At 45.9% G+C, this 25,697-nt stretch overlaps 1 protein-coding gene and 1 pseudogene across 1 annotated transcript in view; one reads left to right on the forward strand and one right to left on the reverse strand.

The window, feature by feature from the left end:
- Positions 1-25,697, forward strand: part of SMIM14 (small integral membrane protein 14) — a 720,432-nt gene that overhangs the window by 198,573 nt on the left and 496,162 nt on the right. The gene's annotated exons all lie outside the window — the stretch shown is intronic.
- LOC126954657 (keratin, type I cytoskeletal 18-like) lies at positions 16,588-17,857 on the reverse strand (annotated as a pseudogene).

Consider the following 25,697-nt stretch of genomic DNA (forward strand, 5'->3'; position numbering starts at 1 on the left):
TATCAGTTTCAAAATCACTTTTTTCCAAGCTCCTTCTCTACCAAATATACAAAATTCACCTGGGAGTGGTGTACACATCTGTATTCTCAGCTACTCTGCAGGCTTAGGTGGGAAGATCACTTGAGCCTGGGAGGTCTAGGCTGCACTGAGCCATGATCATGCCACTGCACTGCAGCCTGAGCAACAGAGCGAGACCCTGTCTCAAAAAAAAAAAAAAAAAAAAAAAAAAAAATTAAGCTACGTAATCACATGATTTTCTCCCCTGTACCCCAATGCCATCACATGCCGCAAGTCCTACAGGGTATCTAATGGACTTTCAACAAAGGGAAGAGAAAATGTTTGCTAAGCAGAATTCTAAGATGGTCCAGAGATTCCTGTTCTCTTTTTTTTTTTTTTTTTTTTTGGGACAGAGTCTCGCTCTGTCACCCAGGCTGGAGTGCAGTGGCTTGATCTCAGCTCACTGCCAGCTCCGCCTCCCGGGTTCACGCCATTCTTCTGCCTCAGCCTCCCGAGTAGCTGGGACTACAGGCACCCGCCACCATGCCCAACTAATTTTTTTATATTTTTAGTAGAGACGGGGTTTCACTGTGTTAGCCGGGATGGTCTCGATCTCCTGACCTCGTGATCCGCCCGTCTCGGCCTCCCAAAGTGCTGGGATTACAGGCATGAGACACCGCGCCCAGCCTAGAGATTCCTGTTCTCTGTATCATTCCCTTAATTAGATAGATCACTGATCTGTAGTTGACTTTGAGTTAATCAAAGAGTAGATTTTCTTGGTTGGCCTGTCCTAATTCAGTAAGCCCTTATTGTTTGTTTGTTTGTTTGTTTGTTTGTTTGTTTGAGATAGGGTCTGATTCTGTCACCCAGGCTGCAGTGCAGTGGTGCAATCTCAGCTCACTGCAAACTCCACCTCCTGGGTTCAAGCCATCTTCCCACCTCAGCCTCCTGAGGAGCTGGGACTGTAGCAACCCCCAGCTAATTTTTTTTTCTTTTTTTTTTTGCAGAGACAGGTTTTTGCCATGTTGCCAAGTCTGGCCTTGAACTCCTGGCCTCAAGTGATCCACCTGCCCTGACCTCCCAAAGTGTTAGGATTACAGGTGTGAGCCACCACACCTGGCCCTGTAAGCCCTTTAAAAGAATGCAAAACGGTCCGCGCGCAGTGGCTCATGCCTGTAATCCCAGCACTTTGGGAGGCCGAAGCAGGCGGATCACGAGGTCAGGAAATCAAGACCAACCTGGCTAACATGGTGAAACCCTATCTCTACTAAAAATAAAAAATAAAATAAAAAAATAATATTAGCCAGGCGTGGTGGCGGGCGCCTGGGATCCCAGCTGCTCTGGAGACTGAGGCAGGAGAATAGCGTGAACCCGGGAGGCGGAGCTTGCAGTGAGCTGAGATGGCGCTACCGCACTCCAGCCTGGGCGACAGAGCGAGACTCCGTCTCAAAAAATAATAATAAATTTAAAAAATAAAAGAATGCAAAGCAACAGAGAGACACGTTCCTACTGGCCTTGAAGTTGAAGTGAACCGGCATGTTGCGAATGGGCTTATGGAGGGTGCTGAGTGCAAGCACCTGAGGCAACTGGAGGCGCTGAGAGCAGTCGTTAGTCAACAGCAAGCAAGAAAACGGGGGCCGGGCGTGGTGGCTCACGCCTGTAATCCCAGCACTTTGGGAGGCCGAGGGGGCGGATCACGAGGTCAGGAGAGCGAGACTATCCTGGCTAACATGGTGAAACCCCGTCTCTACTAAAAATACAAAAAATTAGCCGGGCGTGGTGGCGGGCACCTGTAGTCCCAGCTACTCGGGAGACTGAGGCAGGAGAATGGCGAGAACCCGGGAGGCGGAGCTTGCAGTGAGCTGAGATCGCGCCACTGCCCTCCAGCCTGGGCGACTGAGCAAGACTCCATCTAAAAAAAAAAAAAAAAGAAAATGGGAACGCCAACAATACAACACAAGGAGCTGAATTCTACCAACAACCCAACAACCACAGTGAGCCTGAAAGAGGCCCTCGAGCCTCAGATGAGATTTATGGCCAACACTTTGTTTTTGGCCTAGAGAGACCCTGAGGAGAAGATCTGGCCAACCCAGGCCAGACTCCTGACCTGCCAGAACTGGGACATAATAAATGTGTGGTTTTGGGTTTTTTGTTTTTTTGTTTGTTTGTTTTTTCTTTTTCTTTTTTGCTTGACAGTCTTAATATGTGTTTTTTAACTTTTACTTAATTTAATTAATTTGTTTTAGATATATATATACATATATATATATATATTTTGAGACGGAGGCTTCCTCTGTCGCACAGGCTGGAGTGCGGTGGCACAGCTTTGGCTCACTGCAACCTCCACCTCCTGGGTTCAAGCAATTCTCCTGCCTCAGCCTCCTGAGTAGCTGGGATTACAGGCACCTGCCACCAAGCCCAGCTACATTTTTTGTATTTTTACTAAACACAGGGTTTCACCATGTTGGTCAGGATGGTTTTGAACTCCCGACCTCAAGTGATCCACCTGCCTCGGCCTCCCAAAGTGCTAGGATTACAGGTGTGAGGCACCACGCCAGGCCTATTTTATTTATTTATTTATTTATTTTTATTTTTTATTTTTATTATTTATTTATTTTATTTTATTTTATTTTATTTTATTTATTTATTTATTTTTTGAGACAAAGTCTGGCTCTGTCGCCCAGGCTGGAGTGCAGTGGTGCGATCTCAGCTCACTGCAACCTCCACCTCCTGGGTTCACACCATTCTCCTGCCTCAGCCTCTCGGGTAGCTGGGACTACAGGCGCCCGCCACCATGCCCGGCTAATTTTTTGTATTTTTAGTAGAAACGGGGTTTCACTGTGTTAGCCAGGATGGTCTCGATCTCCTGACCTTGTGATCCGCCCGCCTCGGCCTCCCAAAGTGCTGGGATTACAGGTGTGAGCCACCGCGCCCAGTCTATTTTTATTTTTTAGACGAAATCTCACTGTGTCACCCAGGCTTGAGTGCAATGGCGAGATCTCAGCTCACTGCAAACTCTGCCTCCTGGGTTCAAGCAACTCTCTTGCCTCAGCCTCCTGAGTAACTGGGACTCCAGGCGTGGGCCACCATGCCCAGCTAATTTTTGTATTTTTAGTAGAGGCAGGGTTTCACTGTGTTGGCCAGCATGTTGTTGATCTCTTGACCTTGTGATCTGCCCACCTCGGCCTCCCTAAGTGCTGGGATTACAGGCATGAGCCACCACCATGCCTGGCCTTTTTTTTTTTTTTTTTTTTTTTTTTTTCCGAGAGTATCCCTCTTTCGCCCAGGCTGGAGTGCAGTGGCATGATTTCCACTCACTGCAACCTCTGCCTCCTGGATTCAAGCAATTCTCCTGCCTCAGCCTCCCAAGTAGCGGGATTACAGGCACCCACCACCATGCCCAGTTTACTTTTTGTATTTTTAGTAGAGACAGGGTTTCACTATGTTGGCCAGGCTGGTCTTGAACTCCTGACTTTGTGATCCTCCTGCCTTGGCCTCCCAAAGAGCTGGGATTACAGGCATGAGCCACTGCACCCGGCCTGCTGTGAAATTTTCCAAATGCTTGTACTCAATTTCTATGATTATCTGAGCCCAGACAAGTAACAACAGTTCCAGAACCAACTCTGGTCCACAGTGCACACTTTGAGACTTTGAAGGGCATTGTCCTGGACCTTCCTGAAGGGTGTGATATAGCAAGTAAGGCATGAGGTGACCACTGTGTCTTTATTAAGACATGGTGCCTCTGTGGCTTACAGAGATAACATCCCCAAAATGTTAAGATTTCCTATGAACACACAAGGACTGAGAATGCCTTCTACATGATCGTTCTTCACTGTAGCAATGGACAGTGGTCTACAAGACATCCCTAAATTGTCATAGTCAATTAAAACAAGAACTCAAAACAATAAACAGTCGAGCATGGTAGCTCACGCCTGTAATCCCAGCACTTTGGGAGGGCAAGGAGAGCGGATCACGAGGTCAACATTCAAGACCAGCCTGGCCAGCATGATTAAACCCTGTCTCTACTAAAAATACAAAAAATTAGCTGGGCATGGTGGCGTGCCTGTAGTACCAGCTACTCGGGAGGCTGAGGCAGGAGAATTGCTTGAGCCCGGTAGGTGGAGATTGCAGTGAGCTGAGATGGTGCCATTGCACTCCAGCCTGGGCGACAGAGCGAGACTCTGTCTTAAAAAAATAAAAAAGAACAAACAAATTCAACCATTAATCTTAGTACTCCCTTGCAGCCAAAATGCCTTTCTCCTCCATCTACTTAACCATGAAAAATCTTGTCATTAGCAAGGGAGGATGCTGGCCGGGTGCAGTTGCTCATGCCTGTAATCCCAGCACTGTGGAAGGCTGAGGCAGGAGGATCAGCTGAGGTCAGGAGTTCAAGACCAGCCTGGCCTACATGGTGAAACCCCATCTCTACTAAAAATACAAAAAATTTGCCGGGCGTGGTGGTGGGCGCCTGTAATCCCAGCTACTTGGGAGGCTGAGGCAGGAGAATTGCTTGAACCTGGGAGGCAGAGGTTTCAGTGAGCCGATACCGTGTAACTGCACTCCAGCCTGGGTGACAGAGCCAGACTCCCTCTAAAAAAAAAAAAAAAAAAAGGAACAGAGCGGTGGCTCACGCCTGTAATCCCAGCACTTTGGGAGGCTGAGATGGGTGGATCACAAGGTCAGGATATCAAGACCATCCTGACTAATATGGTGAAACCTCGTCTCTACTAAAAATACAAAAAACTATCTGAGCATTGTGGCGGGCGCCTGTAGTCCCAGCTACTTGGGAGACTGTGGCAGAAGAACGGCCTGAACCCGGGATGTGGAGCTCATAGTCAACCGAGATTATGCCACTGCACTCCAGGCTGGGCGACAGAGCAAAGCCTCTGTCTCAAAAAAAAAAAAAAAAAAAAAAAACAAAAGGCCGAGTGCAGTGGCTCACGCTTGTAATCCCAGCACTTTGGGAGGCCGAGGTGGGTGGATCACGAGGTTAGGAGTTCGAGACCAGCCTGGCCAACATAGTGAAACCGTGTCTCTACTAAAATTACAAAAATTAGCCAGGTGTGGTGGCACACACCTGTACTCCCAGCTACTCGGGAGGCTGAGGTGGGAGAACTGCTTGAACCCAGGAGGCAGAGGTTGCAGTGAGTTGAGACCATGCCATTGCACTCCAGCCTGGGTGACAGAGTGAGACTCAGTCTCAAAAAAAAAAAAAAAAAAGGCCAGGCTTGGTGGCTGACACCTGTAATCCCAGCACTTAGGGAGACTGAGGCAGGCAGATCATGAGGTCAGGAGTTTGAGACCAGACTGGGACATGGTGAAACCCTTTCTCTACTAAAAATACAAAAATTAGCTGGTCATGGTGGTTCATGACTGTAATCTCAGCTCCTCGGGAGGCTGAGGCAAGAGAATTGCCTGAACCCGGCAGGCAGAGGTTGCAGTGAGCTGAGATTGTGCCACTGCACTCTAGCCTGGATGACAGAGCAAGACTCTGTCTCGAAAACAAAAAAAGAAAAGAAAAGGGAAGATCCTTTTCTGACGCTGCCCACATGTGATAGTAGTGATTGTAGAGATAAATGAGGAAGTGTTACTGCTTTTACTTCATGTCAAGGTGTTTAGCAGAAAAATGAACACCAGAATACTTTAGAGGAAATGCTTCCGTCTCTGTTAATCTCACTTTATTTTAGTAAACAACCAACCAAAACAAAGCTTTGGAATCAGCAGTGCCACCCCAGTCCTTACATTATGCACCATGTATGAATAAAGATCTGGCATTGGCTGGGAGTGGTGGCTCATGCCTGTAATCCCAGCACTTTGGGAGGCTGAGGCAGGCGGATCACAAGATCAGGAGTTTGAGACCAGCCCGGCCAATGTGGTGAAACCCCGTCTCTACTTAAAATACAAAAAAAAAATTAGCTGGGTGTGGTGGCGGGCACCTATAGACCCAGCTACTCGTGAGGCTAAGGCAGGAGAATTGCTTGAACCCGGAGGCAGAGGTTGCAGTGAGTTGAGATCGTGCCACTGCACTCCAGCCTGGGTGACAGAGCGAGACTCCGTCTTAAAAAAAAAAACAAAAAATGGCATCTTAATTATACTGATAGGGCTCTCTTTGACCCAATCTTCTATTTCTTATAAGAGACCAACTCTTTCTATGAACAGAGGAGAACACTCAGCAACAGCCATGTATTAAGGAGATAATTTTCTTCTTTTTTTTTTTTTTTTTTTTTTTTTTTTTTTTTTTTTGAGACAGGGTCTCACTCTATTGCCCAGGCTGGAATGCAGTGGCAGGATCTTGGCTCACTGCAACCTGTGCTACCTCCTGGGCTCAACCGATTCTCCCACCTCTGCCTCCCTAGTAGCTGGGACCACACCTGGCTAGTTTTTTTGTATTTTTGATAGACAGGGTTTTACCATGTTGCCCAGACTGGTCTCCTGATCTGCCCACAAGTGATCCTCCTACCTCCGCCTCCCAAAGTGCTGAGATTACAGCCCATGAGCTACCGCGCCCAGCCAGGAAGATAAATTGATTGAAAGCATGACTGTGGGATATGTCTTGAAGGTGTAAGTTTGCATGGCAAGCAGGTTGTATTTGCTTAGATGACATATTTCATCCTAAACTCTGTTTCAGACCTAAAGGGTCTGAGAAAAAAAAAAAAAAGCAAATAGATGAAATGTTTATTTGTAGTGGCTTGCAGGGTGGGGCATGATTAGCTGAAGAAAGTGATACATCCAGCTGGGCGCAGTGGCTCACACCTGTAATTCCAGCACTTTGGGAGGCTGAGGCGGGCGGATCACAAGGTCAGGATATTGAGACCATCCTGACTAATACAGTGAAACCTTGTCTCTACTAAAAATACAAAAAATTAGCTGGGCGTTGTGGTGGGCGCCTATAATCCCAGCTACTTGGGAGGCTGAGGCAGAAGAATCACTTGAACCCAGGAGGCAGAGATTGCGATGAGCCGAGATCTCGCCATTGCACACTCTAGGCTGGGCAACAAGAGTGAAACTCTGTCTCAGAAAAAAAAAAAAAAAGTGATACATCCCAGGACCAGGATTAGGATGAAGGAAATAATTCACCTAACTGGGATGTAAAATGTAAAAGGCGCCAAAGCACTCAGTAATTAAGTGATAAATAATAATAGTAAGTAATATTAGTAATAAAATAATTTTTTTCAACGGAATTTTGCTCTTGTCACCCAGGCTAGAGTGCAATGGCGTGATCTCGGCTCACTGCAACGTCTGTCTCCTGGGTTCAAGCGATTCTCCTGCCTCACCCTCCCAAGTATCTGGGATTACAGGCCTATGCCACCATGCCCAATTCATTTTTGTACTTTTAGTAGAGACAGGGTTTCACCATGTTGGCCAGGCTGGTCTTCAACTCCTGACCTCAGGTGATCCACCCACCTTGCCCTCCCAAAGTGCTGGGATTACAGGCATTTGTCACCATGCCCAGCCTTAAAATAGTATTTTAATGCTTTTCTTTCTTTTTTTTTTTTTCGAGAAGGAATTTTGCTCTTGTTGCCCAGGCTAGAGTGCAATGGCATGATCTCGGCTCACCGCAACCTCCGCCTCCCAGGTTCAAGCAATTTTCCTGCTTCAGCCTCCCAAGTAACTGGAATTACAGGCATGCACCACCATGCCTGGCTAATTTTTTGTATTTTAAGTAGAGATGGGGTTTCTCCATTTTGGTCAGGCTGGTCTCGAACTCCCGACCTCAGGTGATCCGCCTGCCTCGGCCTCCCAAAGTGCTGAGATTACAGGCGTGAGCCACCATGCCTGGCCAATGCAGTATTTTTAAGTCAAAATAGGTGCAGCAAAACTCCATAATGAACAAAATATTGAAATGTTAAATAAAGATTAGATCAGTGTTACTAATTTTTTCTTTTGCCTCAGGCTCCAATATGGTTAGGCGCAGCACTACTTGGCACTGCCACTGAGCAAAGAGTATGGGCAGACAGAACTGCTTTCAGAGCACTCTTTGTATTTTTTTTTTTTTTAAACATGTTTGGACAGCAATAATGGAGGCAATTGCTAGAAGTCACCTCCACAGCTTCCAGGTTTTCAATGGCTGAACATTGACCTTTCTAGACTATTTTTTTAATCTCCCCAAAACACAATCAGAACAAGAAACAGAAACACAAATGCTATCTTCAATAAAACTAGGAAACATTTATTCTCCCCAAACCCACAGCACATGAAGACAAAAAGCAGATGGAGGAATGGTGACTAAATTAGCAGAGCAGAGGAAGGCCAAGCTTTGTTGGAGAAGACCCACAAAAAGCAACACAACTCGAGGACTGAAGCCTGGTACTTTGGAAGGCAGTGTAGGAACAGTGAAGACAGCGAGCGGTGTCTGAAGACTGAAAAGCAGCCCTACAAGCCCTCCGTCACTCCAATCAGTCAGGCAGCCACCCCTTCCCCACTCCCACAAGTACTTTTTCTGGGGAGAAACAATCTGAGAAGCTTGGGGAGCAGCAGAAAGGAAGAGAGATCGGGTGAGAATTCCTTGAAAGTCTACAGGCTGGGAGTGGTGGCTCACAGCTGTAATCCCAGCACTTTGGGAGGCCAAAGCAGGCGGATCACTTGAGGTCAGGAGCTCGAGACCAGCCAGGGCAACATAGCAAAACCCCATCTCTACTAAAAATACAAAAAATTTAGCAGGCATGGTGGCAGATGCCTGTAATCTCAGCTACTCAGGAGGCTAAGACAGGAGAATTGCTTGAACCCAGGAGGCAAGAGGTTGCAGTCAGCTGAGATCATGCCACTGTACTGCAGCCTGGGCGACAGAGTGAGACTCCATCTCAAAAACAAGTCTACAGAGTTTCCAGAGTACTTGCTTTGTTTTCTTTTTCTTTTTTTAACAAAAAAAAGGGCATCCAGGCGCAGAGGCCGAGGTGTACAGATCACAAGGTCAGGAGTTCGACACAAGACTTACCAATATGGTAAAACCCCGTCTCTACTAAAAATACAAAAATTAACCAGGCGTGGTGGTGTGCACCTGTAATCCCAGCTACTCAGGAGGCTGAGGCAGGAGAATTGCTTGAACCCAGGAGGCGGAGGTTGCAGTGAGCTGAGATCACACCACTGCACTCCAGCCTGGGTGACAAAATGAGACTCTATCTCAGAAAAAAAAAAAAAAAAGAAAAAGTCTACATATTGAACTGTGAGATTCCTCAGTCCAGTGCTACAGAGCCAATAGCCAGGCAGAATATTAGTTTAGTACTTGCTTTTTTAAAAAAAAAACTAAAAAAGGTTGCATATTGAACTGTGAGATTCCTCAGTCCAGTGCTACAAAGTCAATAGCCAGGCAGAAAATTAGTTTTTCTCCAGATAAAGTAAATTACTACAGAGAAAATACCTACACATACTGTCATTTGGGGTACCACACACATACCTGCACACAAAAGCTGGCTGACTACCTAGGGAATCTAAAAATAAGCCCACAAGTTGACAAGACCTGCAAACTCACAAAGAGCTTCCAGTCAGCTATGCAGCGGTTCAGTTAAAAATCTGGTGTTTTTAACTGAATATTCAAGGATCATCAGACCTTTGAGGAAAGCTGTCAACAGTAAAGACAGAGACCAAGGCCGGGCATGGTGGTTCACATCTGTAATCCCAGCACTTTGGGAAGCCAAGGCAGGTGGATCACTTGAGGTCAAGAGTTTGAGACCAGCCTGGCCGACATGGTGAAACCCCTTCTCTACTAAAAATACAAAAATTAGCCGGGTGTGGTGGTGTGTGCCTGTAATCCCAGCTACTCGGAAGGCTGAGGCAGGAGAGTTGCTCGTACCTGAGAGAGGTGGAAGTCGCAGTGAGCCGAGATCGTTGCACTGCACTCCAGCCTGGGCGATAGAGTGAGACTCCGTCTAAAAAAAATTAAAACTTAAAAAAGTTTAAAAATTAAGGAATTAAACAAAGAAAATGGGTAAAGACATAAAGAGACTTTTTAACAAAAAGAATGCACTGTATAGATACAAATGAGCATGTTTAAAGATGTTCAACTTCACTAGCCATTATCAAAATACAAATTAAGACCATAAACAGATATTCCTACACACCTATTAGAACAGCTAAAACAAATAGTGATGAAAGCAAATGCTGGTGAGAATGCAGAGAAACTGAATTGCTCCTACCTTGTGGGAATGTACAATGATACAACACTCTGGGAAAAAGTCTGACAGTTTAATAAAAAACGAAACATATATTAACCATACAAACCAACATGTACTGATGGGCATTTATCCCAGATACATGAAAATTCATCAGGCCGGACACGGTGGCTTACATCTGTAATCCCAGCACTTTGGGAGGCCAAGGCGGGAGGATCACAAGGTCAAGAGATCAAGACCATCCTGGCCAACCAACATGGTGAAGCCCCGTCTCTACTAAAAACACAAAACTTAGCTGGGCGTAGAGGCGCACGCCTGTAGTCCTAGCTACTCAGGAGGCTGAGGCAGGAGAGTCACTTGAACCCGGCAGGTGGAGGTTGCAGTGAGCTGAGACTGCGCCACTGCACTCCAGCTCAGTTGACAGAGCAAGACTCCATCTAAGAAAAAAGAAAGAGAAAAAAGTAAATGTATGTTCACATATAAACTGTACATGAACAGTCACAGAAGCTTTATATGAAATAGTCCTAACCCGGAAACCACCAAAATGTCCCTTAAAAGATGAATGATGACTGGGTGCAGTGGTTCACGCCTGTAATCCCAGCATTTTGGGAGGCCCAGGCGGGCAGATCACAAGGTCAGGAGTTCAAGACCAGCCTAGCCAATACAGTGAAACTGCGTCTCTACTAAAAATACAAAAATTAAACAGGAGTGGTGGCACGTGCCTGTAGTCCCAGCTACTCAGGAGGCTGAGGCAGAAGAATCACTTGAACTCGGGAGGCAGAGGTCACAGTAAGCCAAGAAGCCAAGATCATGCCACTGCACTCCAGCCTGGGCAACAGAGCAAGACTCCATAGCAAAAAAAAAAAAGAATGGGTGCAGTGGCTCACATCTGTAATCACAGCACTTTGGGAGGCCGAGGCAGTGTATTGCGAGGTCAGGAGTTCAAGACCAGCCTGGCCAAGATGGTGAACCCCCATCTCTACTAAAAATACAAAAATTAGCCAGGCATGGTGGCAGTCACCTATAATCCCAGCTACTTGGGAGGCTGAGGCAGAGAGTTGCTTGAGCCTGGGCGGCAGAGGTTGCAGTGAGCTGAGATCGTGCCACTGCACTCCAGCCTGGGTGACAGAGCGAGACTCCGTCTCAAAATAAAATAAAATAAATAAATAGTTTTTAGAAAAAATGGTGAATGGTTACATAGACTGTGGTACATCCATACCATGGAATACCCAGCATTAAAAAAGAACAACCTAGGCCGGGCATGGTGGCTCAAGCCTGTAATCCCAGCACTTTGGGAGGCCGAGACGGGCGGATCACGAGGTTAGGAGATCGAGACCATCCTGGCTAACACGGTGAAACCCCGCCTCTACTAAAAAATACAAAAAATAGCCGGGCGAGGTGGCAGCGCCTGTAGTCCCAGCTACTCGGGAGGCTGAGGCCGGAGAATGGCGTGAACCCGGGAGGCGGAGCTTGCAGTGAGCTGAGATCCGGCCACTGCACTCCAGCCTGGGTGACAAAGCGAGACTCCGTCTCAACAACAACAACAACAACAAAAAAAAAAAAGAACAACCTATTGATACATGCAACAAATTGGGTGGCTTTCTAGGGCATTATACAGCCTGGAAAAGCCAGTCTCAAGGGCATACTTATGGCCTGATTCCACTTATGTAATTTCCTCAAAATGGGCTGGGTTGCCTGTTTCTGGATTTACATGATTGATATTTCTACAAGGCATTTAGTTTTAGTTTCCTATAACTATAACACAACTTTCATTCTCTCCTGGAGTCCTCCTTTCTTCTTTCTTTTTTGAAATGGAGTCTCGCTCTGTCACTCAGGCTGGAGTGCAGTGGCACAATCTCAGCTCACTGCAACCTCCATCTCCCAGGTTCAAGCAATTCTCCTGCCTCAGCCTCCCAAGTAGCTGGGATTACAGGCGAGCACCACCACGCCCGCCTAATTTTTGTATTTTTAGCAGAGACAGGCTTTCACCATGTTGGACAGGCTGGTCTTGAACTCCTGACCTCAAGTGATCTGCTCACCTCAGCCTCCCAAAAGGCAGGGATTACAGGTATGAGCCACTGTGCCTGGCCAATTTTTTAATTTTTTTGAGACAAAGTCTTGCTCTGTTACCCAGGCTGGAGTGTAGTGGCACGATCACAATTAACTGCAGCCTCCACCTCCTGGGCTAAAGTGGTCCTCCCACCTCAACCTCCCCAAGCTGGGACTACAGTTGTGTGTCACTACACCTGGCTAATTTTTTAAAATTTTTTGTAGAAGTGAGGGTGTCATTATGTTGCCTAAGCTGGTCTCAAACTCCTGGGATCAAGGAATCCTCCTCCCTTGGCCTCCCAAAGTGCTGGGATTACTGGTGTGAGCCACCATGCCTGGCTGGGTTTTACTCATTTTCTAATTGGTTTTGTTTTTGTTTTTTTTACTATTGAGTTGAAAATTATTCATATAGTCTAGATATGAGTTCTTTATCAGATATGTGATTGGTAAATCACAACAAAAGTTTTTAATTTTGATGAAGTCTAATGTATCCTTTTTTTTAATGGATTGTGCTTTTGGTGTCACATCTAAGAATTCCTCAACAAGGCAGAGGTCCTGGAGATTTTCTCCTGTGTTTTCTTCTAAACGCTTATAGTTTTACATTTTACGTTTAAATCTGTAATCCATTTTGAGGTAATTTTTACATTTTTCCATGTTTGTATAGGTAACTTTAGTCCCTTTGACTACTTTTTGTAATCCCTTGTATGACAAAGTTACAGTGCATTTATGTTTAGTTTTGTTTTTTGAGATGGAGTCTCGCTCTGTGGCACAGGCTGGAATGCAATGGTGCAATCTTGAATCACTGCAAACTCTGCCTCCCAGGTTCAAACAATTCTCCTGCCTCAGCCTCCAGAGAAGTGGGATTACAGGCATGTGCCACCATATCTGGCTAATTTTTTGTATTTTTAGTAGTGATGGTGTTTTTCTGTGTTGGCTGGGCTGGTCTCAAATTCCTGACCTTGCTGTCCTGGGGTATAGTCAGTTTTTTCCACAAACACTACTGCAGTAATCATCCTTGTTCATTTCATTTGATATTACTTATCAAATAAATACAGGTGCCTGTAATGACGCCCAGCTAATTTTTGTATTTTTAGTAGAGACGGGGTTTCACCATGTTGGTCTGGCTGGTCTCAAACTCCTGACCTCAGGTGATCCACCCTTCTCGGCCTCCCAAAGTGCTGGGATTACAGGCATGAGCTACCACACCCGGCCCATTATTATTATTATAATATTTTTTTTTTTTTTTCTGGAGATGGAGTCTCGCTGTGTCGCCCAGGCTGGAGTGCTGTGTCACCCAGGCTGGAGTGCAGTGGCCGGATCTCAGCTCACTGCAAGCTCTGCCTCCCGGGTTCACGCCATTCTCCTGCCTCAGCCTCCCGAGTAGCTGGGACTACAGGTGCCCGCCACCTCGCCCGGCTAGTTTGGTTTTTTTTTTTTTTTGTATTTTTTAGTAGAGATGGGGTTTCACCGTGTTAGCCAGGATGGTCTCGATCTCCTGACCTCGTGATCTACCCGTCTCGGCCTCCCAAAGTGCCGGGATTACAGGCTTGAGCCACCGCACCCGGCCTATTATTATTATTATTATTATTATTATTATTATTACTATTATTATTATTATTGAGACAGGATCTCACTCTTACCTAGGCTGGAGTGCAGTGGTACAAACACGGCTCACTGCAGCATCCTGGGCTCAAGGGATCCTCCCACCTCAGCCTCCCGGTAGTTGGGAACACAGACACACACCATCACGCCCGGCATTTTTTTTTTTTTTTTTTTTTTCTGGTAGAGACATGGCCTCACTATGTTGTCCAGGCTGGCTTGAACTCTGAGTTCAATCTATTCCTCCCAGCTCAGCCTCCCAAAATGTTGAGATTACAGGCATGAGCCACCTCACCTGGCCCTAAATCCATTTTTTCCTCTTTTTTTTTTTTTTTGGTTTTCTTTGTGTGAGATGGAGTCTGGCTCTGTCCTCCAGGCTGGAGTGCAGTGGCGCAATCTCGGCTCACTGCAACCTCCGCCTCCTGAGCTCAGGCGATCCTCCCACCTCAGCAGCTGGTACAGGCAGGTGCCATCACGGCTGGCTAATGTTTGTATTTTTAGTAGAGTCGGGGTTTCACCATGTTGTTGAGGCTGGTCTCAAACTCCTGACCTTAAGTGATCCACCCCCTTTGGCCTCCTAAAGTACTGGTATTACAGGTGTAAGCCACTGCGCCCAGCCCTACTTTCTAAATAAATCTATAATCTATCCACTTTTCATTATCTCTACTGACACCTCTCTACTTCAAGCTGTCAGTCTTCTCCTTCCTACTTCATCTTCATAAGCCACTACAATAACTTAATTAATTCCTCCATATTCACTCTTGTTTTACCTCAGTATATACATGGCCATATGACACACATGTCTTACAACGTACATCTATTTTAGATAACTTGCCACATTCCCTCACATCATGTTTGGGCCTTTACATATGCCACTTCCTCTGCCTGGAATGTTGTCTCTTCCCTCTGCACAGCCAGCATCTAGCCATTCATCAAGCTTCAGTGTAAATGTCATTTCCTTAATAATATATTCACTAATCATATACAAATCAGAAGTTATATTCTCCCTTACTCTTCCTTCATAGACCAATTGCAATTGTAAATTAAATATTTTATTTACATTATTATTATTATTATTATTTTAAGGTGGAGTCTCACTGTGTTACCCAGGCTGGAGTGCAGTGGCATGATCTCAGTTCACTGTAACCTCCCACTCCCGGGTTCAAGAGATCCTCCCACCTCAGCCTCCCAAGTAGATGGGACCATAGGTGCGTGCCACCATGACCTGCTAATTTTTGTATTTTTAGTAGAGCCAGGGTTTTACCACTTTGCCCAAGCTGGTCTCAAACTCCTGGGCTTAAGTGATTCTCCTGCCTTGGCCTCCTAAAGTACTGGGATTACAGGCATGAGCCACTACACCCAGTCTCACTATTTTAAAACTCTGGCACAGTGCTTGGCACATGATAAAGGTCTAGTAAATATTTGTAGAAAGAATGCAGTTTTTTTTTTTTTTTTTCCGAGATGGAGTTTTGCTCTTGTTGCCCAGGCTGGAGTGCAATGGCTTGATCCTGGCTCACAGCAACCTCCTCCCAGGTTCGAGCAATTCTTCTGCCTCAGGCTCCCACGTAGCTGGGATTACAGGCCTGCACCACCATCCCTGGCTAATTTTTTTGTTTTTAGTAGAGATGGGGTTTCACCATGTTGGCCAGGCTGGTCTTGAACTCGTGACCTCAGGTGATCCTCCTGCCTTGGCCTCCCAAAGTGCTGGGATTACAGGCATGAGCCACCGTACCTGGCCTCACTGTTGTATTTCAAAACTCTGGCATAGTGTTTGGCACATGATAAATGTCTAATAAATATTTGTAGAAAAATGAATAAATAAATATTGGTAGAAAGCATGCAGAATTTTTTTTTTTTTTTTTTTTTTTTTTTTTTTTTTTTTCCTGAGAGGGAGTTTTACTCTTCTTGCCCAGGCTGGAGTGCAGTGGTGCAATCCCGGCTCACTGCAACCTCCAACTCCCAGGTTCAAGTGATTCTCCTGCCTCACCCTCCCAAGTAGCTGGGATTACAGGCATGTGCCACCATGCCCAGCTAATTTTTGTGATGTTTTCTTTTGTTTTGTTTTGTTTGAGACAGAGTCTGGCTGTGTCGCCCAGGCTGGAGTGCCGTGGCACAATCTTGGCTCACTGCAACCTCCACCTCCCAGGTTCAAGCGATTCTCTTGTCTTAGTCTCCCAAGTAGCTGGGACTACAGGCGCCCACCACCACGCCCAGCTAGTTTTTGTATTTTTAGTAGAGACGAGATTTCACCACATTGACCAGGCTGGTCTCGAACTCTCGACCTCAGGTGGTCAGCCTCCCAAAGTGCTGGGATTGCAGACGTGAGCCACCATGCCTGGCAATTTTTGTATTTTTAGCAGAGATGGGATATCACCATGTTGGCCAGGCAGGGAAAGCATGCAGAATTTTTAAATGAATATTTAAGTAGCCAAATAAATGAATGTTTGAATAAAACATCAAAAAGTGGCCAGGCACAGTGGCTCATGCCTGTAATCCCAACACTTTGGGGGGGCCAAGGCAGGTGGATCACGAGTTCGAGACCAGGCTGGCCAATATGGTGAAACCCCCATCTCTATTAAAAATACAAAAATTAGCTGGGAGTGATGGAGTGCACCTGTAGTCCCAGCTGCTCCAGAATGTGAGGCAGGAGAATTGCTTGAACCCCAGAGGCGGAGGTTGCAGTGAGCCGAGATGGTGCCACTGCACTCCAGCCTGGGCAACAGAGCAAGACTCCATCTCAAAAAAATCAAAAATCTTAAAAATATTTATTTATTTTACCTCTGAACTGATTATTGGCCTCCTGCTCCCCAAAAGGTACCCTGCTTCTGCTGGCTTAATGTCTCAGAACTTTGGTGTCGTTGCTCTCATACACCACTTTGCCATCCACTGTCCTGTGGGTGGCGGTCTTCTGGATGGTTTGCATGGAGTTGCTGCTGTTCAGGGCATCGCCAAGATTGAAGTCCTTGCCATCTTCCAGCAGACGGCGGGAGGTGGCAATCTCAGCCTCCAGCTTGACCTTGATGTTCAGCAGGGCCTGGGCCTGGCGCTGTCCCTCTGCCCGGGTCTGTGCCAGCTCTGACTCCAGGTGCAGCAGGATCCCGTTGAGCTGCTCCATCTGCAGGGCATAGCGGGCCTCCACCTCCCTCAGGCTGTTCTCCAAGCTGGCCTTCAGATTTCTCATGGAGTCCAGGTCGATCACCAAGGACTGGACTGTATGTCTCAGTTTCATGAGTGGCATCTCAGCAGCTCCAACCTCAGCGGTCTGAGTGGTGACCAATGTGGTGTTCTCCTCAGTCTGCTGAGACCAGTACTTGTCGAGCTCCTCTCGGTTCTTCCAAGCCAGCTCGTCATATTGGGCCCGGATATCTGCTATGATCTTGGCAAGGTGTTGAGATTTGGGGGCATCTACCTCCACGGTCAACCCAGAGCTGGCAATCTGGGCTTGCAGGTCTTTTACTTATTCTTCGTGGTTCTTCTTCATGAAGACCCGGTCCTCCTTGAGAGCCTCGATCTCTGTCTCCGGCTGCAGCGAGTGACATTGGTGTCATCAGTGACCTTGCGAAGCCCATGGATGTAGTTCTCCACAGAATGGTGCATGACCAGCTCTGTCTCATACTTGACTCCAAAGTCATCAGCAGCAAGATGGGCATTGTCAATCTGCAGAACGATGCGGGCATTGTCCACAGTATTTGTGAAGATCTGAGCCCTCTGGTCCTCGATGGTCTTGAAGTAATGGCCTGGGGTCCCTTCTTCTCCAGGTGCTCCCGGATTTTGATCTCCAGCTTCCGGTTCTCGGTCTCCAAGCTCCTCACTCTGTCCAGGTAGGAGGCCAGGCTGTCGTTCAGGCTTTGCATGGCTTCTTTATCGTTCTGGATGCCTCCCATTCCTGCCAGACCCCCGGCCGTTCCGGCGGCCAGGCCCACAAACCCAATGCCGCGCTAGAAGCTGGTGGAGCGGGGCACGGAGATCCAGGAACCAGAGCCCCCGGCACCTGCACAGATGCTGGCTGAGCTGCTGACTGGCCGAGCGCCATAGCTGGGCACCTGGACAGAGCCCAGGGACCGGTAGTTGGTGGAGAAGGTGGAGCGAATGGTGAAGCTCATTCTGACTGGGGAGGAGTGAGAGGACAGGACTCAGGCTTTGCCAAGGACCATTTATTTATTTTTAAAATTTATTTATATATTGAGATGGAGTCTTGCTCTGTAGCCTAGGCTGGAGTGCAGTGGTGCGATCTCAGCTCACTGCAACCTCCGCCTCCTAGATTCAAGCGATTCTTGTGCCTCAGCCTCCCAAGTAGCTGGGATTACAGATGTGTGCCGCCACACCTGGCTAATTTTTTTTGTTTTTAGTAGAGACGAGGTTTCACCATGTTGGCCAGGCTGGTCTCAAACTCTTGACCTCAGGTGATCCTCAGGCATGAGCCACCACGCCCGGCCAAAAATATTTCTATTTTTGATTCACCATTCATTCTTTTGAGACTTGTATTATGTGAACAGTATTAAATATGGGCAAGACTTTATATGTAACCATCTTTATTTCAGTCTTATTCATAAGGACAAAATGTACAGATGATCTAAATATCCAATAAAAAGGAAACATCAGTATATTAAGATGAGGTAAACGGTGCTTTCTTTCCCAAATCTAGCTTATCATCAGAATCTCCCGAGGAACTTTTATAAAAATAGAGATTTATGGGTCTTACTCTTGACCTACTAAGTTAAGATCTCTGGGAGTGGAAATAGATTTCTCTCCCTCTCTTTTTTTTTTTTCTTTTTTTTTTTTTGAGACAGAGTCTTACTCCCTCACCCAGGCTGGAGTGCAGTGGCTCGATCTCAGCTCACTGCAACCTCTGCCTCCCAGGTTCAAGTGATTCTTGTGTCTCAGCCTCCCAAGTAGCTGAGATTACAGGTGTGCACCACCACGCCCGGCTAAGTTTTGTATTTGTAGTAGAGATGTGGTTTTGCCAGGTTGGCCAGGTAGTCAAAAGCTCAAAAGATCTGCCTGCCTCAGCCTCCCAAAGTTTTGGGATTACAGGCATGAGCCACCGTGCCAGCCAGATTTTTCTCTTTCATGGTTAGCTGGGCTTTGGAACCACTGGGTTTAGTGGGAAGAATACAGATTCTAAAGTAAGACTGACCTTGCTGCTTATTAGCTCTGTCACTTCAGGCAAATAAGTTTTCAGCCTTCTATGAAGTCATTTTCCTCATCTGTAAAATACTAATCTCTGGAGGTGCTAATTACTGAATAAAATGATGTCTATAAAGCACCTGACATGCACATTAAGTAATTGCCATTATTGTTGGTATATTGGCACTCTAGAATATTATACAGCTACTAAAATTAATCTTCCTGAAAAAAACTTTGTTCTTCTCCTATGTATCAAAGTCCTAGAAGAAAGGACATGGTACACTCAAACTGGGTAATTTGAGGAGATTTAGCAAAGGAATCATTTACAAAAGGTTCAGGGAAACCAATAAAGATTATTGCAGAACTTGTTGCAGCTGTCTATCAACAGCAGTTACCAAACGTAGGCTGAAATGGAGATCCCAGAAAGCATGGCCATATGGAAAGACAGAAAGGAAAGACAAGAGGTGTCATGGAAAGACAAGAGGTGAGACCTTCAGTAAAGGGGCACAGCCAACCCACCCCACTTCCTCAAAGGAGAACTTCCTCAAAGGAGAAGGGAAATTAATACCCTATCACAGTGTCCCCATTAGGTAAACCCAAATAGAAGAGCTCAGTATAATCCATTGATGGAGTCCTCATGAGTCCCTCCTGAGACACAAAGCAGAATGAAGACGAGAAGAGAGGCTCTGGACTAAAGAAGAGACAAATCAACTGGGTGTGGTGGCTCACACACCTGTAATCCCAGCACTTTGGGAGGCCAAGGCAGGTGGATCACCTGAGCCCAGGAGTTTAAGATCAGCCTGGCCAACATGGTGAAACCTCCTCTCTACAAAAAATACAAAAATTAGCCAGGTGAGGTGGTGCATACCTGTAGTCCCAGCTACTAAGGCAGGGGGATGAATCTCCAGCCTGCATGACAGAGCAAGACCTGGTCTAAAAAATAAAAATAAAAAATAAGATACAAATCACATACATAAGTATTTCCACTGGGTACAAATATCCATGGAAATTTTATTGTAAGTAAATACTTCAATATTTTAATATTGGCTGCCTTTGGAAGATGGATTATTGATTACCTTTTCTTGCTCTTCCTAATTTTTTTAATTTTCTAAAGTTTCAACCACAATTATAGCATTTATTGAATACTTACTGCTCTATGTATTCATGGGTGTATAAATACATTTCATCTTTTTTTTTTTTTTTTTTTTTTTTTGAGAAGGAGTCTTGCTTTGTCTCCCAGGCTGAAGTGCAGTGGCATGATCTCGGCTCACTGCAACTTCCACCTCCCACTTTCAAGCGATTCTCCTGCCTAAGCCTCCCGAATACCTGGGGCTACATGCATGCACGACCACTCCCAGCTAATTTTTGTATTTTTATTGTTTTTTTTTTTTTTTTTTTTTTTTTTTGGAGACAGAGTCTCACTCGACATGTCGCCCAGTCTGGAGTGCAGTGGTGCGATGCTGGCTCACTGCAACCTCCACCTTCTGGGTTCAGGAGATTCTCCTGCCTCAGCCTCCCAAAAAGCTAGGATTACAGGCGTTCGCCACCACACCCAGCTAATTTTTGTATTTTTAGTAGAGATGAAGTTTTACCATGTTGGCCAGGCTGGTCTCAAATTCCTGACCTCAGGTGATCTGCCTGCCTCAGTCTCCCAAAGTGCTGAGATTACAGGTGTGAGCTGCTGCGCCCAGCTAATTTTTGTATTTTTAGTAGAGATGGGTTTTCACCATGTTAGCGAGGCTAGTTTCGAACTCCGGACCTCAAGTGATCTGCCCTCCTCAGAATCCCAAAGTGCTGGGATTATAGGCGTGAGCCACCGCACCTGGTCCATTTCATCTTCGTAGCAACCCTATGAGGTAGGTACTATTATCCTCACATTACAGACAACAAAATTGCAACTAGAGAGGTGAAGTAAGTGACTTATCCAAAGTGTACAACTGCAAGTAAACTGTGGAGCCATGACTTAAATATAGCCATTCTGCTACAGTCTTCATACTTTTAAAAACACTACTTCGTTATATTCATAGTAGGTAACAAGAAAGATCTTTACTAGGGGAAAAATAATTAATGTTTTTTGTTTTTTTGGTGTGTCTGTGAGACAGGGTGTTTCTCTGTAGCCCAGCCTGGAGTGCAGTGAGTCACTACAACCTCAACCTCCCAGGTGCGAGCTATCCTCTTACCTCAGCCTCTCGAGTAGCTGGGACTAAAGGCATGCCCCACCATGCCTGGCTAACTTTTTTTTTTTTTTTTTTGAGATAGAGTCTCCTTCTGTTGCCCAGGCTGGAGTATAGGGGCACAGTCTCAGTCCACTGCAGCCTCAACCTCCTGGGCTCAAGCAATCCTCCGACCTCAACTTCCCAAGTAGCTGAGATTACAAGCAGGCACCGCCATGCCTGGCTAGTTTTTGTCTGTACATAAGGGTCTCACTACATTGCCCAGGCTGGTCTCAACCTCCTGAGCTCAAGCAATCCTCCTACATGGGCCTCCCAAAGTGCTAAGATTATAGGCATGAGCCACCATGCCCAGCCCACTTTAATTTGTTTTAAAGAAAAATATTTTTATTGTATATTTTCCTGGTATTCAATAAATATTAAAAGCATACAATGATATAATACTATGTATAATAAACAGTAATATATAATAGAAATATGTATAGTTTTGATTTACTAATCTTATTTCTTCTTCCTCACTAATAAAATCCTGGCCGGGCGCAATGGCTCATGCCTGTAATCCCAGCAGTTTCGGAGGCCAAGGTAGATGGATCATTGAGGTCAGGAATTCAAGATGAGTCTGGCCAACATGGTGAAACCCCGTCTCTACTAAAAATACAAAAAAATTTAGCCTGGTGGCCGGGTGCGGTGGCTCACACCTATAATCCTAGCACTGTGGAAGGCCGAGGCAGGCAGATCACTTGAGGTAAGGAGTTCGAGACCAGCCTGGCCAACATGGCAAAACCCCTCCTCTACTAAAAAAACAAAAATTGTCAGACATAGTGGCTCACACCTGTAATTTGGGAAGCCGAGGCAGGCAGATCACAAGGTCAAGAGTTTGAGACCATCCTGACGAACATGGTGAAACCTATCTCTACTAAAAGTGCAAAATTAGCTGGGTATGGTGGTGCATGTCTGTAATCCCAGCTACTCAGGAGGCTGACGCAGGAGAATCGCGTAAACCCAGGAGGCAGAGGTTGCACTGAGCCAAGATTGCGCCATTATACTCCAGCCTGGGCAACAAGAGCGAAACTCCGTCTCAAAAAAAAAGAAATTAGTGGGGCACGGCCGGGCGCGGTGGCTCATGTCTGTAATCCCAGCACTTTGGGAGGCTGAGGTGGGCAGATCACGAGGTCAGGACTTCAAGACCATCCTGGACAACATGATGAAACTCCTTCTCTACTAAAAATACAAAAAAAAAAAAAAATAGCTGGACGTGGTTGTGGGCACCTGTAATCCCAGCTACTCGGGAGGCTGAGGCAGGGGGGAATGGCTTGAAACAAAGGCAGAGGTTGCAGTGAACCAAGATCGCACCACTGCACTCCAGCCTGGACGAAAGAGCAAAACTCCGTCTCAAAAAAAAAAAAAAAAAAGTTAGTGGGGCATGGTGGCACATGCCTGTAATCCCAGCTACTCAGGAGGCTGAGGCAGGAGAATCCCCTGAACCCAGGAGGCAGAGGTTGCAGTGAGCCAAGATCATTCCATTTTATTTCAGCCTGGGCAACAGAACAAGACTACATCTAAAAACAAAAACAAAAACAAAAGAAATTTGCAGTCAGGTGTGGTGGCTCACACCTGTAATCCCAGCACTTTGGGAGGCCGAGCAGGCAGATCACCTGAGGTTGGGAGTTCAAGACCAGCCTGACCAACCTGGAGAAACCCCACCTTTACTGAAAATACAAAATTAGCTGGCCGTGGTGATGCATGCTTGTAATCCCAGCTACTTGGGAGGCTGAGGCAGGAGAATTGCTTGAACTCAAGAGGTGGAGGTTGCAGTGAGCCGAGAATGCGCCATTGCACTCCAGCCTGGACAATAAGGGCAAAACTCCATCTCCAAAATAAAAAATTATGTTGGCATGGTATTGGGCTCCTGTAGTCTCTGCTACTTGGGAGGCGGAAGCAGGAGAATTGCTTAAGTCCAGGAGGTATATGTTGCACTGAGCCAAGATTGCATCACTGCACTCGAGCCTGGGTGACAGAGCAAGACTCCTCTCAAAAAAAAATACAATAGGCTGGGCGCAGTGGCTCACACCTGTAATCTCAGCACATTGGGAGGCCAAGGCAGGCGGATCACCTGAGGTCAGAAGTTCAGGACCAGACTGGCCAGCGTGGTGAAACCCTGTCTCTACTAAAAACATGAAATTAACCGGGTGTGGTGGCACATGCCTGTAATCCCAGCTACTAGGGAGGCTGAGACAGGAGAATCACTTGAACCTGGGAGGAGGAGGTTGCAGTGAGCCAAGAGAGCACCATCGCACTCCAGCCTGGGCAACAAAAGTGAAACTCCATCTCAAAAAAATTTTTTTAATTAAAAAAAATTAAAAAGGCCGGGCGCGGTGGCTCACGCCTGTAATCCCAACACTTTGGGAGGCCTAGGTGGGTGGATCACAAGGTCAGAAGATCAAGACCATCCTGGCTAACATGGTGAAACCCCGTCTCTACTAAAAATAGAAAAAATTGACCGGGTGTGGTGGCGGGCACCTGTAGTCCCAGCCACTTGGGAGGCTGAGGCAGGAGAATGGCGTGAATCTGGGAGGCGGAGCTTGCAGTGAGCTAAGATTGCACCACTGCACTCCAGCCTGGGCGACAGAGCGAGACTCCATCTCAAAAAATAAATAAATAAATAAATAAATAAATAAATAAATAAATAAAAAGAAAAAAGAAAAAAGAACCAAAAAAGAGAAACTAAAAAAGAAAAAATAAATTAAAAAAAAAAAAGGCCGGGTGCAATGGCTCGCACCTGTAATCCCAGCACTTTGGGAGGCCAAGGCAGGAGAATCACCTGAACTCATCAGTTCAAAACTAGCCTGGCCAACATGGTGAAACCCTGTCTGTACTAAAATACAAAAATTAGCTGGGCATGGTGGTGGGTGCCTATAATCCCAGCTACTGAGAGGCTAAGGCAGAAGAATCGCTAGAACCAGGAAGGCCGAGGTTGCAATGAATCAAGATCACGCCACTGCACTCCACCCTGAGCGACAGGGTAAGACTCTGTCGCAAAATAAAATAAAATAAAATAAAATAAAATAAAATAAAATAAAATCCCTCGTTTTCTTTGATTTGTTTTGTTTTGTTTTCGTTTTTTGAGATGGAGTCTTGCTCAGTCGCCCAGGCTGGAATGCAGTGGCACGACCTCGGCTCACTGCAAGTGATTCTCGTGCCTCAGCCTCCCAAGTAGCTGGGATTACAGGCACACACCACCACGCCCAGCTAATTTTTGTATTTTTAGTAGAGACCGGGTTTCACAATGTTAGTCAGGCTGGCCTGGAACTCCTGATCTCATGATCCACCCACCTTATCCTTCCAAAGTGCTGGGATTACGGGCATGAGCCACCACACCTGGCAAAATCCCTAGTTTTCTTTCTTTTTCTTTCTTTCTTTTTGTTTATTTCTTTCTTCCTTTTTTTTTTTTTTTAATTTCACAGAGTTTATTTGAGCAAAAAGTGATTCACGAACTAGGCAGCACTCAGTACTGAAATGGGTTTAGAGAGCTGCACTCTGCAGTGTGAGCAGTGAGCTTTTATAACCTGAATAGGAAAGTAAAGTACAGAAATAGCTTGCTTGGTTACAGTTCTGTGTTTGCCTTATTTGAACTTGGTCTGATCAATCAACTGCCTGTGATTGGGTGAGACACAGTAGTCTGTTATAAAAATCATACTTCTAGATTAGGTTTGAGTTTGTTTATATACTAAGTTATAACAGTTGCAGTTTGTTACATAGGAACTCAAAGTATGGAGATAGTGTCAGGCCACTAGCCTCTTATTTCTTTAATTTAATAGCTCCCTCCTTTTTGTCAGCCTGTCAATTTTAAGAGATTGACCAAACCTTAGGCATTGACATCACTTTCTGTCACCATAATAATGGACTTGTTTGGTTTTGGTATGCAACTCACAAGTCACAATATTATGAAATTCCTGATTTTCACTTGGGCGTGAGATGGTCCAGAAGAAAGACTACATTTCCAGCACTGCCTTGTAACTAGGTGCAGTCACCTCTAAATTCTGGACAGTGAATTGTAAGCAAAGATAATGTGCGTAACATCCAGAAATTGTCCTTGAAGGGAGGTATAGGCACTTCTGTCCTTTGTTTTTCCTGTTGACTGGAATATGGACATGATGACTGAACGTCAAGCAGCTTTGCTGGTCATGAGGCGAAAACCACATCTGAAGACTGGCTAAGTAGCAAAATAAGAATTAGTGAAACCCTTTTGTCTTAGCAGCCCTAGAATATTTGCGTCCAGACTTTGTTTTTTTTTTTTTTTTAGACAGGGTCACACTTTGTCACCCAGGCTGGAGTGCAGTGACACAATCTTGGCTCACTGCAGCCTCGACCTCCTGGGCTCAAGCAATCCTCCCACCTTGGCCTCCCAAGTAGCTGGGACTACAAGTTCACACCACAACGCTCAGCTAATTTTTTATGTTTTTAGTAGAGACAGGTTTTGCCATGTTACCCAGGCTGGTCTCCAACTCCTGGGCCACTGGGATTACAGGCAACTCTACTTCTTTCATAATACACTTATCTGTTTTCGTTTGTTTGTTTGAGATGGAGTTTCGCTTTTTTTTTTTTTTTTTTTTTTTGAGACACAATCTCCCTTTGTAACCCAGCC

The sequence above is a fragment of the Macaca thibetana genome, chromosome 5 (genome assembly GCF_024542745.1).
Source record: "Macaca thibetana thibetana isolate TM-01 chromosome 5, ASM2454274v1, whole genome shotgun sequence".
Lineage (NCBI taxonomy): Eukaryota > Metazoa > Chordata > Mammalia > Primates > Cercopithecidae > Macaca > Macaca thibetana.